The sequence below is a fragment of the Lissotriton helveticus genome, chromosome 5_1 (assembly GCF_964261635.1).
Source record: "Lissotriton helveticus chromosome 5_1, aLisHel1.1, whole genome shotgun sequence".
Taxonomy (NCBI): domain Eukaryota; kingdom Metazoa; phylum Chordata; class Amphibia; order Caudata; family Salamandridae; genus Lissotriton; species Lissotriton helveticus.
Window position 1 is genome coordinate 462,536,206 of NC_136065.1, and position 13,658 is coordinate 462,549,863.

Consider the following 13,658-nt stretch of genomic DNA (forward strand, 5'->3'; position numbering starts at 1 on the left):
AATCACACAGTCTAAAAAGACTGAAAAGCTAACTTGTAGCTGCATGCAACAAAAAACTGACACCGTGCCTTTAAGGCACTCATGACCCCAGTTTCCCATCATGCCTCAGGGGTGACAGTTGGGTCAGTTGTTCTTTTCGGAGACTGAAAAAACCAAGTAACAAATAGGTTAACAATATCTCCTTATTAACGAATGTCCTTTGCCCGGGGAGGCGAGAGGGATGTTTATGACTTTGATGAGGATACCCCTGGAACAGAACTAGGATTACAGGTAAGTAACTAATCCTTCTCTTCCAGGGGATCCTCATCAATAGTCATAAGCATTAGAATAGAATAGCGAGCCTCACCTAATCACTGCGGGCAAAGGAATAACAAGACAGTAATCTCATCAACAAGCCTGAGCAGGCCATGGGTTACCCAAACAGATTCCTCAAGGAGGCTTGTCCTACTTGAGTATCAGCCCTGGAATCAGATTCTAGGCTGTAATGCCTCGTAAAGGTATGAACTGATTTCCAGGGTGCAGCCTTGCATATCTCTGACATGGGAACGTCATGTAAGAAAGCTACTGTGGCTGCTTTCCCTCTAGTAGAATGCGCTTTGGGTAACACCAATAAAGGCCTGCCTGCAAGCTGATAGGCCAATTTAATGCAAGAGACAATCCATCTGGAGATGGATCTCTTGGCCGCTGGAAAGCCTGTTCTCATTGAACCATAGTTCACAAACAGCTGATCCGTCTTCCTGATACCCTTGGTCTTTTCCAAATAAAACTTGAGCACTCTCTTAAGATCCAAGGAGTGCAGTGACCGCTCGGCTGGGGTTGTAGGATTTGGAAAAAACGAAGGGAGGGAAATGTACTGATTTATATGAAAATCAGAAACCACCTTAGGCAAGAAGGATGGATGAGCCCTCAGGACTACTCTATTGCGGTGGAAAATAGTATATGGTTCCTTTGTACAGAGCGCTTGTATCTCACTTACTCTGCGCGCTGACGTAATCGCCACTAAAAAGGCTGCTTTCCAAGAGAGATGTTGCAAAGAGGCCTTGTGGATGGGTTCGAAAGGAGGTGACATTAACCTGGATAAAACCACGTTCAATTCCCAAGGAGGAGAAGGATTTCGCACAGGGGGATAGACTTTTTTCAACCCCTGGAGGAAGTCCTTGACCACCGGAACCTGAAAGAAAGAGATCTGGTTAGATGATTTTCTGTACCCTACTATGGCTGACAGATGCACTCTAATGGAAGCATATTTCAACCCAGAAGTAGCCAAGGAAAGGAGATATGGAAGGATGACTTCTTCCTGCCCTTTAATAGGATCTAGGTGACGATCTTTACACCATATGAAAAACCTCTTCCACTTGAACGCATATGACGCTCTCGTGGAAGGCCTCTTAGCTTCTTTTAAAATGTGCATACATTCAGGAGGTAGGTTCAGATGCCCATATTGCAGGACTTCAGGAGCCATGCCGTCAAGTTCAGTGATGGAAGGTTGGGATGTAGTATCCTCCCGTTCATCTTGCTCAACAGGTCTGGTCTGCAAGGAAGTCGTCTGTGTGGACACACAGACAGATGCAGAAGGTCCGGGTACCACCACTGCCGTGGCCAATCCGGAGCTATCAAGATCATCTCCATGTCTGGCCTGAGGAGCTTGGACACCACCTTCGGAATCAGAGCCAGGGGAGGAAATGCGTAAGCAAATGTTCCTGACCAATCCATCAGGAGAGCATTCCCCTGCGTCCCTGGCCGATGGAATCTGGACGCGAAGGCGTGGCATTTTGCGTTTTCATCGTCTGCAAACAAGTCTATGGTTGGACGACCCCAACAACGAAAAAGTTCTTCTACCACTTCGTCGTTTAGCACCCAGTCTGGCTGATCTTCGAAGTGCCTGCTGAGTGAGTCTGCCTTGGTGTTTAATTCGCCTGGAAGGTGTACTGCCACTACTGATAGGCCCGAGCCAGAAGCCAGTGCCAGATTGCCTGAGCCTCCAGGTAGAGAGGGCGAGATCGTGTGCCTCCTTGTTTGTTCAGATAGAACATGGTGGTGGTATTGTCCGTCTGAACTAGGACTGAGTCAGTGTTTATAGCTGGAAGAAAAGCCTTGAGAGCTAGATGAACTGCCCGAAGCTCCAGCTCCAGTGTTGGAAGAGGTTGGTGAAACGGTACTCCCAGCAACACATTCTGCGGGCGAGTCCACCATAGGATGGAAGTCTTCGCTGTCTGGGACAAATTGATTCGATCCTCCCAATTCCCTGTCGTTTGGTTCCACTGGTCCACTAGAGCCTGCTGCAGAGGCCGCATTCTCAGTCTGGCGTTTGGAATCAGAAAAATACAGGATGCCATGGAGCCCAGCAGGGAAGCTACCTGTCTGACTGTTGGATGTCGAGACTGGAGGAGAGTCCTGCACTTCTGTTTCATAGATGATAGTCTCTCCTCCGAAGGAAACGCTTTTCCCAATCTTGTGTACAGAACTGCGCCCAGGTAGTGGATGCTCTGGCTCGGTCGTTGGACAGATTTTTCCATGTTCACATGGAGGCCTAGCTTGTGTAACTGTCGTAGGCACAGTTGAAAGTCGCTGAGTACCTGTCGGGGAGATGGGCCTTTCAGGAGCCAGTCGTCCAGGTATGGATAGACGAAGAGCCCATTCCTGTGTAGATAAGCCGCAACCACTGCCATGCATTTGGTGAAGACTCGTGCTGCTGACTTGAGCCCGAAGGGCAGCACTTTGTACTGGTAGTGCTTGCTTCCTACCACAAATCTCAGGTATTTCCGATGGCGAAGGGCGATTGGAATATGAAAGTATGCATCTTGCAAATCCACCGAACACATCCAATCTCCGACTTGGAGATGTGGACATATTTGGTGAAGAGCCAACATGCGGAACTTTTCTTTGACCACCACCTTGTTTAGAAGGTGAAGGTCCAAGATGGGTCTGAACTTGTCCTCCTGATCTTTTTTGGGGACAAGAAAGTATCTGGAGTAGACTCCTTTTCCCGTTTGAGAGGGAGGCACTTCCTCGATGGCTCTTCTTTGAAGAAGAGTCTTGACCTCTCTTCGGAGAAGATTTAGTTGGTACGGACAAGATTTTTTTGGAGGTATGGGCTTTGGGATCGCACGGAAACGTAGTGCATATCCACTGCGCAGTATATTCAGCACCCAACGATCTTTTGTGATGCTGACCCACTCTGCCAGATGTTGCGAAGCACTTCCTCCCACTGGAGTGGGCAACGGCGCCAGAGGAAGACACTGCTCAGGCTTTTCCTCCTCTCGGTGTAGAAGAGGACTGCTGATGACCTCCTCTACCCCGGTTGGATTTGCCTCCTCGAAATTGGGTTTTTCCCTGATTTTTGTTCTGGGACCACTGAGGGGTTTGAACCCTCTGTTGAGCCCCTCTGCCCCTGTTGGATTTGAAGCGTCGTTTGAATTCCTTCTTCTTCTCCAAACCGACCGCTTATACCGTGTCCAGTTCGGTCTTCATCCGGGTCATTTCCTCATCCGCGTGTTCCCCGAAGAGAGAGGACCCAGAGAAAGGAAGATTCAAGATGCGTTGTTGAGCATCAGGTTTCAGGCCTGTCAAGCGTAACCATGAAGACCTTCTGGCACATACTCCATGGGAATAAGAGTGTGCCGCCAACACTGCACTGTCCGCCGCGGTGCTTATCATTTGATTAGCCACCAGACAGCCTTCCGTTAGTGTCTCTTCAAAGTCCTTTTGGTCCTCCTTCGGGAGCTTGGCTTTGAAGTGCTCCATCGAGTCCCATAAGGCTCTGTCATATCTTCCCAGCAGCGCGGACGCACTGGATACCTTCAGGGAAGAAGCGGCAGCATTACAAACTTTGCGACCCCATGAGTCCTGTGTCTTACTGTCCTTATCTGGCGGGACAGAAGATGAAGGAGCGACTGCATGGGTCTTCAGAGCTGCTGCCACAATCACAGAATCTGCCGGTGGATCAGATTTGACAAAGATTGGGTCTGAGTCAGCAGGCTTGTATTTCTTTTGTATACGAGCCGGCACTGCTCTGATGGTCGCAGGGGTGAGGAAAACGTTCTTGACTGGTTCCATGAGCCCCGGGACTAAAGGAAGTAACGGACGGGAAGAAGATTTTTGGTGTAATGTCTCAAAAATTACTGTGGTAGTCACTTGTGGGACAGCCATCTCAATATTTAATTTCTGAGCCTCTCTCTGCAGAACATTTAGATAAGTATTGATGTTGTCCACTGGAGAGACTCTGGAGATAGGGCTATCTGTGAGAGTAGGAGAGTAATCTCTTCTGGAAGTTCGGGAAGAGGAGGTAGAAAAGGTGGAAGGAGTTCTTCTACTCCTGCGATGGTAACTGCGTCGCCTCTCGCGCGATCTTCTGGAACGTTCTTCTCTTCTTGGAGAACGAGATCTTCTCTGACGTTCCTCTCTTCTTGGAGAACGAGCTCTATCTGGTCTCCTTTCAGGTGAACGTGCTGCCTGTTGCCTGGGAGGACTGACTCTGTCTACCTCTGCAACCAGCCTTTGCAGCGGAGATCTATGTTCCGGGCTGACGTACTGCCGAAGGGGTTCCGTAGCCCCTGATTTCTTCCAATTCTGCAGTGGTGCATACCATCTAGGGGATAGCCTCACCCCATGAGCCGAAACCTCTGACCGGCGTGGAGGAGATTTACGGACAGGACTAGATGATCTGGAGGAACCTGAACACTGAGAAGATTAGTGACGTGAAGCCGATTCTGTAACAAGAATCGCCGAGTGTCTCGACGTCGATCTCTCCCTCATCGTCGATGAGTGATGCGAAGAACGGAGGTCTCTCGACGTCGAACGGCGCTGACTTGCCGACGACGGAGCTTTGTCTCTCGACGTCGAGCGTCTATGTGACGACGGCGGAGGAACTCTGGACATCCTCGACCCCGAACGTCGACGAGACCTCGACGGAGATCGCCTCCTCGACGCCGATCGACGCCTGGTTGTCGACGGCGGAGGGGTCTTGGTCCTTCACGCCAGACGTCGCCCTGACGTCGGCGGGGGAGTCACACTTCTCGACACCGATCGACGTCGAGATGACGACGGTGGAGGCGTGCCGCCCCTCGACGCCGATCGTCGATGGGTTGGCGACGGCGGGGTGGTCTTGGTCCTTGACGCCGATCGTCGCCGAGTTGACGACGGCGGAGGGGTCTTGGTCCTCGACGCCGATCGTTGCCTGGTTGACGACGGCGGAGGGGTCTTGGTCCTCGACGCCGATCGCCGCCCGGTTGACGACGGCGGAGGAGTCACTGGTCTTGACGCCGAATGCCGCCCTGTTGACGACGGTGGAGGCGTGACCTCCCTCAACGCCGATCGTCGCCTGGTTGACAACGGCGGAGGGGATTTCGTCGACGGAGCTGGCATTCTCGACGTCGGTGACGAACCTGATCTTCTTCTCGACGGCGATCCCGCCGTCGACAATCGTTTTTCAGTTGGAAAACTCCCAGAGAGATTTTTCTTCAGCGCCGAGCCCGACGTTGAAGTTGAAGGGTGTGAAGACTTGCCTTTAGAAGGACTTCTGGCCCTCTTGGTGCCCTTCTTCACTGGAGATTTTCCTCTGGAGGACCTTTGGGCCAGTCCATAAATGCGGTTTCTTTCTCTGTCTTTGAGAGTTCTCTCAAACAGGCGTTTGCAATGTGGACAGTCTTTAGGATCATGATGATCAGGCAAGCAAAGTATACAGACATCATGACTGTCTGATTTTGCCTTCTTGTTGCCACAAGAAGGACAGTTGTCAAAAAGAGAGGGCATTTTAAAAGAAAAATGCCACACAAAAAATGTCTAAAAAGACAGAAACCTTACTTGACAAGATGTTAAAAGTCAAAGTAAGTCCAAAGGATAGAAAATATAGGCAAATTTCTGTCAGAAAAGCCAGAAATGAGTGGAGCTGTGTTACCAGGGTCCTTCCTGAAGGAGCCGGAAAGAACAACTGAACCAACTGTGACCCCTGAGGCATTATGGGATACTGGGGGTCATGAGTGCCTTAAAGGCACGGTGTCAGTTTTTTGTTGCATGCAGCTACAGGTTAGCTTTTCAGTCTTTTTAGACTGTGTGTTTGCAATGCAGCCTGGGAGCTTTCTATGCTTTCAGTGAGTTATAAGAATTTCTACTGCTTTCTAAGCATTAAAACAGTTTCTAAACAATCTTTGGTGTTGTTTCTCATGTTTCTAATGCAAATGTTCATGTATGGTGGAAATTCTTTACAGCATAATTCAGCTCTGTTTATTTGGCTGCAATTGCTTATTTGTTTTTAATATATATATGTATATATATATAAGTATATATATGTGGGGCACATATAATATACAGATGTAAGTCCGCGCTGGTGCGAGTTTGTACCCTTGTGGTTGATCGTGTTTTTAAACTGTGTTTTTAAACTTTTTGTGTAACATATGCACTTTATCTGTAAGCTGATTTGAAAGCTTCACTGCCCTTACCTTAGCTGTGCCGCACACCGCACGCCTCCCCTCCGACCCCGGTCCACCGCAGCTGAGGCTGTTTGAGTGGAGGGCGGACCGGGCTGAGCGAGACACACCCCTGACACGCCTCGAAACCACTACATAAGGCTAGTCACTTCCCCAGGCGCGAGAGAAACAGATGTAAGTCCGCGCTGGTGCGAGTTTGTACCCTTGTGGTTGATCGTGTTTTTAAACTGTGTTTTTAAACTTTTTGTGTAACATATGCACTTTATCTGTAAGCTGATTTGAAAGCTTCACTGCCCTTACCTTAGCTGTGCCGCACGCCGCACGCCTCCCCTCCGACCCCGGTCCACCGCAGCTGAGGCTGTTTGAGTGGAGGGCGGACCGGGCTGAGCGAGACACACCCCTGACACGCCTCGAAACCACTACATAAGGCTAGTCACTTCCCCAGGCGCGAGAGAAACAGATGTAAGTCCGCGCTGGTGCGAGTTTGTACCCTTGTGGTTGATCGTGTTTTTAAACTGTGTTTTTAAACTTTTTGTGTAACATATGCACTTTATCTGTAAGCTGATTTGAAAGCTTCACTGCCCTTACCTTAGCTGTGCCGCACGCCGCACGCCTCCCCTCCGACCCCAGTCCACCGCAGCTGAGGCTGTTTGAGTGGAGGGCGGACCGGGCTGAGCGAGACACACCCCTGACACCGCCTCTCAATATATATTATGTGCATGGCAAGGCCGCGCGCAGCGGGCGCGCCGAAGGCGCGCCAAAGGCAAGCCCGTCTGCGCCCGTCTGCGCCCGTCCGCGCCGGGACCGGGCCAAGGGCCAAGGGCCACAACCCCTGGCAAAATAAACCCCCATAGAGGAAGAACATTCTACTCTGCAGAAGAACTACTCCTATTAAGACCCAAACTCCGCTGCAGCCCTATCTCCCCGCTAGCAGAAACCAAAGACTGCGCACATTGCCAACTCAAGTTTGAGTTCACACGCTGCAGAAGCATGACGCCACGTATTCTTCCTGACATACCTGAAATAAAAATCTTCAGGGCCGGACTCATTAATGCTCGATCACTAGTGAAACACAACTCAGAAACAGCAGACCTCATTGAGGATAAAAAGCTGGATGTAATCTTCATTACTGAGACCTGGGCTGACGAAGCCTCAGATATAGACCTGTCATTGGCGATCCCGGAAGGATATACAATAATCAGAGCTGACAGAAAAAAGAAACAAGGGGGGGGCTTAGCAATCATTGCCAGAAATGAACTTCAGATGAAGGGCTCCGAACTAGGGAGCAAACCTGACTGCGAAACATTATCCTTCAATATCAAAATAACACACAATTATACCTTCAATGGCCTCCTGATTTACAGACCACCGAAAACCAAAACCAATCTGATGGTCACACTGAGCCCCTTCTTAGAGTCCAGTATACAACACTCTGACTTCACAGTTCTGGGGGATTTTAATTTCCACTTGGAAAAGGATGATGCAGGAACAGTAGCATTGATCGACGCAATGAACAACATGGCCCTCGCACAATTAGTGCACACGGACACGCACATAGCAGGACACACCTTAGACGGCATTTTCACATCCAATAAAGATGTCAAAGTAATAGACTGTCTCCCCGTACCATGGTCAGACCACAAAGTCATAATTTTCTCCATAACCCCAGACTTTATAGAGGAATCAATGCCTCCCCAGTCCCATGACAAACCTAACATCTATCTGGACTGGTCAAAATTAGATAAATCTAAATTACGAGAACACCTTGCGTCAAATGCACCTATTCTGGACCTAGAAAGTAACAAAGCAACTGACCAAATATCAAACTGGATAACATCAGCAGTAAATATAGCTGCACCACTGAAAAAAACGATATTCAAGAAGAAGCAACCTTCTCAACCCTGGTTTTCTGAGAATCTAAGATCCCAGAAACGAATCTGCAGAAAACTAGAAAGGACATGGAGAATAGGCTACGACTCAGACAGTAAAGCCAAATATAAAACCTCCCTGAATGTCTACAACAAAATGATATTTACAGCAAAATGTCAGTACTTTACTATAAAAATAGAAGAGGCAAAAAACTCTAGTCGAGAACTATTCTCCACGGTAAAGAAAAAATTAGCCAAAATAAATGCAAATAAGAATATACCAGCTAGTACGGAGTTCTGCAATACTCTAGGGCAGTTCTTTGTCGACAAAGTGACAAGGGTTTATGAATCCTTTAATGCAACCAATCCACAGACCCCAGCCTTAGATATTACAACCCAAACTGAAAACTCGGTCCCTAGAAAAACACCCAAACCTTCATTTAACTTCCGCACACCTGAGAGAGAACAGGTCCTCCAAGTAATCATGACTACGAACTCCGGAGCATTGTCAGACCCCTGCCCACCAAAAATGTTCCACCTCTTCCCAGAACTGCTTAGCGAGAAACTGGAAGAACTCATGGGCCACATAGTGAACCAAGGTATCTATCCCGACCCCTGGAAATTAACATCAGTCCTACCCATGTTAAAAAAATCTAACCTAGACCCAGAAGAACCGGGAAATTACAGGCCAATAGCCAGGATTCCCTTCGGCGCCAAGGTGGTTGAGAAGATTTGGAATAAACAGCTTGCCCAGTTTATTGCCGAGGCAGGTAAGCCAGTGGATGGAGCAGAACTGCCTAAAATTGAATGGGGACAAGAGCGAGGTCATGATATTAGGAACAAATGCAGGAATATGGTCACCAGACTGGTGGCCGGCGGATCTGGGCAACTGTCTGTCACCCGTAACTAAAGTCAAAAACGTAGGCATCATGCTAGACAACAGGATCACCTTTGACGCCCAAACCAGCAAACTAGCATCCAATATGTGGTTCATCCTAAAAATGATTAGGAAACTAGTGCCATATATTCCTCTAGATTCCCGGAAAACGGTAGTGACCATCCTAGCCTTGTCAAGACTCGACTACGGGAACGCACTATATGCGGGGATGCAGGCACAACATTTAAACAAACTGCAACGCCTGCAGAACTCGGCAGCGCGATTAATCTTAAATGTCCCCAGAACAGAACACATTTCACACCATCAGGATACCTTACACTGGCTCCCACTGGCAAAACGAATAAGATTCAAATCATTATGCTTAACATACAAGGCCCTCCAAGGTACGGGCCCTCTGTTCCTCAGAACCCACCTAAAACTATACACCCCAACAAGAGAACTACGATCCAGCCAGGCAAAACTTTTACAAGTTCCTAGGTTCAAAAAGGCAAGATGGGGGGGCAGAAGTTTCATACTGCATGCAGCAAAAGATTGGAATCGCCTTCCCCTTGCGATCAAGAACTGTACCTCCCTGATATCATTTAGAAAATCAGTAAAGACATGGCTCTTTAATCCTTGCTAAAACCCAGCTCCCGTGACACTAGGACACCATCTCTTTCTGGAGCGCCAAGACGCCCATGGGCACACGAGCGCTTTACAAAACTACAAATCAAATCAAATTGTTTCCGGGGTGCCGCGCATGGGCGGGAATATTCTAATGCTTATGACTATTGATGAGGATCCCCTGGAAGAGAACTATCATTGTTCTTAATGTCTCAACTGTACTAACTTTACTTTTTCTCAACAACCAACTAACACCCTTTTCATTTTATTTGGTAAACCACCGTCTTCACTTGCATTTCACTTTCTAACCCAAATGATATATTCCAATGCACACCACACATGCATTTTCTGATTCACCCACACAGGCAGTCATCTTTTCTTTCTCCTCCAACCATCCTTGTTTCAAGCAGCCATGCATCTGATTCCTTCCTATCAGCCATCTCTGCATGCATTCAAAAACACGTATCATTCTTTACAGTCATAAATGTTACGACTCGCTCGTCCTTCCTCACTCCCTTACCTCAGTAAAATCCTGGAAGCACATGTCACAACTCACCTTAGTTCGTTCATTGAACAATCCAACTTCCTTGACCCCCAACAAGCGGGGTTCAGGCCTGCCCATTCTACGGAATCAGTTATCTTGGCGGTCATGGACGAACTAAGAAGAGGGGCTGACCAGAACATCAAGCAGGCCCTGGTGCTCCTAGACCTATCGGCGGCATTTGACACGGTCGATCATGGGCTCCTGATCGACCGTGTCATAAACGCTGGCATCGGGGGTGTAGCCCTGAAGTGGATCACTTCTTTTCTACACAGCCTTTCCCAGGCTGTTAGACTAGACAATTTTGTGGCAAAAAACATAACACTGACCTGTGGGGTCCCTCAGGGCTCGGCCCTATCACCCCTCCTCTTCAACTTGTACATGCAATCCCTGATGGTGTCTCTGAGGAACTATCCGGTTAGAGCTTTCAACTACGCGGAGGACCTCCAGTTAATATTTAATATAGATTCCTCCCCCACTGCCACTAGCAACTTTCAATCCACGATGATCGCCATCAGTAACTGGATGTATTCCAGTCAATTAAAGCTCAATCCGGACAAGACCGAGCTTGTCCTCACAGGGGGACTTCTTAATCCCTGGAATCCCAGCTTCTGGCCTCAGTTATTGGGAACCCCTCCCCGTCCAGTCAACCACGTTAAGAGCCTGGGCGTCATCATCAGCAACGACCTTTCCCTGAAACCACAAATCAATGCGGTCGTCTCCTCTTGTTTTTTCCATCTGCGAAGCATCCGAAAGATCTGCAGGTTCCTAACCAGAGAGGCTCTTATCCTTGTTATCCTTGCCATGATCATCTCCCGCATTGATTATGCTAATGCCCTCTATGCTGGCATCCCAGCATATCAACTCCACCGCCTGCAGTTAGTTCAAAACCAGGCAGCAAGGCTTATCTTCCACCAACCTAAGTCTCAACACCTCAAACCTCTGATGAAAAGCTTTCATTGGCTCCCAGCAGCCAAGCGTGTTGAATTTAAGTTGGGCTGTACCACCTTCAAGGCCCTTATGGGCCTAGGTCCTGCCTTTATCTCCAATAGGATTAAGCCTTATGTCCCTCTCCGGGACCTTCGGTCCTCCCATCAACGCCTGCTCTCTATTCCCACCTATAAACGGAAAAGGCATGGCGGTTTGAGGTTCTCCTTCCTTGCCCCTCGCCTTTGGAATTCTCTCCCCAAGGAGTTGAGAACTACCGAGCTCTATCCCCACTTCAGAACTCTTCTGAAAACACTTCTATTTTCTCAAGCATATGCATAACCACCCTTCTCCTGTTCCCTCGGTTCTTCTGTATCAGCGCCATGAAACCGCTTGGTGTTAGTGCGCTTTAGAATTTTTTTTTACATTACATTACCCTTCTTTCCCTTTTAGTTCATCACATCCCTCAAGTTCATCTGATGTGACTTGGCTTCACGATAAAAGTTTCACAGCTGAGTTGAAGTCAAATAGAGGGGGCCATTGCTTACTCGAGAACTACAGTCGCTAATGCTATGGCTAAGTCAAGGGTGACTGTCTTCTCCGTGATTGGCAAAAATGTAGTTCTAAATTAGTAACTGTTCATAACAGTACAGTGTACTTCTACTAATGTACTGTCTACTTGACAGTACATCATACACCCCTTTGCGAGCCTACTCTAAAATGTCAATAAGTAAGGAGTATAAAACGTACCACCGTCCGCCGCTGCTGAGCCATCCCCCGCAGCAGCTCCTCCTGGTGGCACTTGTGGCGCCGCCGCATCCGCCCCTGGAGTGGACCCCTCCGCGCTGCTGGCCCCGGCACTGGTGGTGGGAAGTACCGCATCCGATGTTGTGATGACGCCTAGAAAAAACATGTCATATTTGTAGATGCCATACACCAACCCCCTATTTCGTCTCGTAATGGAAGAGAAAATGTTAATACTTAAACAATTTTTATTTATTGGGACTGAAAAAAAGTCACGTTTTGGGGAGGGTGTTAACTTATATGCTTAGCCATAACATGCAACACTTTTTGGCACAACTGATGAATGCTTTCTTTTTAACGTGCAACATTTTTCTAATTACAGACAGAACCACCTACTCCTCGTCACCACCAGGAGGACTTGAAGTTCCAACAAGGTAAGGGCTCCCGAGTCCCGCATAGTAATAATAAAGAAATTGTTTTTTTATCTCTTATTTGAAAATAAAACTTTAAAACTAAAAAACACTGTGTGGTTTTGGTTCACGAGTGAGTGAGCGGAAGGGTTTGCAGTTGCACTACTGCACTTTGCAAGCATGCTTCCGTGATTCTGATAGGTCGGGACTCTGTAGTCTTCTTCTGTTCTTCTGGGTCGTATAATCATTGGTCAGACACACTAGATAGTCGGTCAGGGGATTGGGGGTTCAACTTCTGAAACACTAGCGGTATGGTATGTGCTACTATCAAATCAAAAAGCCAACTACTAGCTTATTCTTGGTGGACACCGACATTTTGTTGTAGGAAATTGTCAAAGCACTAACATTAAGAAGACTGGAATACACAGCAAGGGCAACCCAGAGGACTGCACTCAGTGCCTCTAGAGCTATTGCCGGATCAGAGTTTTGTTTAACACCGTTTGCAGACTGGGCAAGATTAGCTACCTACACAGACCAACTCATAATGTAAATAGTAGTAGCACAGAGAGTGATGGTAGAGGCAGGATAAGAATGTAGAAACAGTCTACAAGAAGATCAAAAACTGTTTTGTAAAAAATAGAATTAGGAAACAATTTGTAATGAATAGGAGCTGTAAAAGTTAGGGAAGTATAATTATTAATATTAACAACAGAACATCTTACTGGGGTCAGCAGAAGAGCCTGCAGAGGACCGATCCTGCCCACCTTGTTCCGCCGGAGTCTCAGGTGTGGTCTTCTTGCCCCTGGGAGGTGCTGATGATCATGAAATAAACACAAACATGGATGATTGTTTTTTGGAAATATTTGATTTCTTTGACCACAATCTAAAATTATCTTGGGGAAACAAATTACCAACAATTGCACTACATGTATTGATTGACCTATCTGATGTGGTCAACTAGGATAGATAGTACAGTATTGCTGGATTCGCAGACCTTCTACTTGGAAAGTTATGCAAATCACTAACTAAACCAACAACAAAAAGGTTCTACTACGACTGCCAGCACTCAGCAGCACGCGACGTGACAGACACAGTCCGACATCGTGATTGCAGACCACTAAAAAATGTCCTACTACTAAATAACAAGTCATAATATACTCAACCTATCAATCCACCACTATCACTTCTTAGTGGCAGCAGGAGTACAAAGGAAGGACTAGACTTAAGTCTCTAGTCTCTCTA

General features: G+C 47.6%; 1 long non-coding RNA gene across 1 annotated transcript in view; it reads right to left on the reverse strand.

Annotated features, from left to right (window-relative positions):
* Positions 1-12,136, reverse strand: part of LOC144754656 (uncharacterized) — a 117,101-nt gene extending 104,965 nt beyond the window's left edge. Inside the window, exon 1 of the long non-coding RNA XR_013594754.1 lies at positions 12,013-12,136. This is a non-coding gene — a long non-coding RNA (uncharacterized LOC144754656). The remainder of the gene's footprint in view (positions 1-12,012) is intronic.
* Between the last annotated feature and the right edge of the window lie 1,522 nt (positions 12,137-13,658).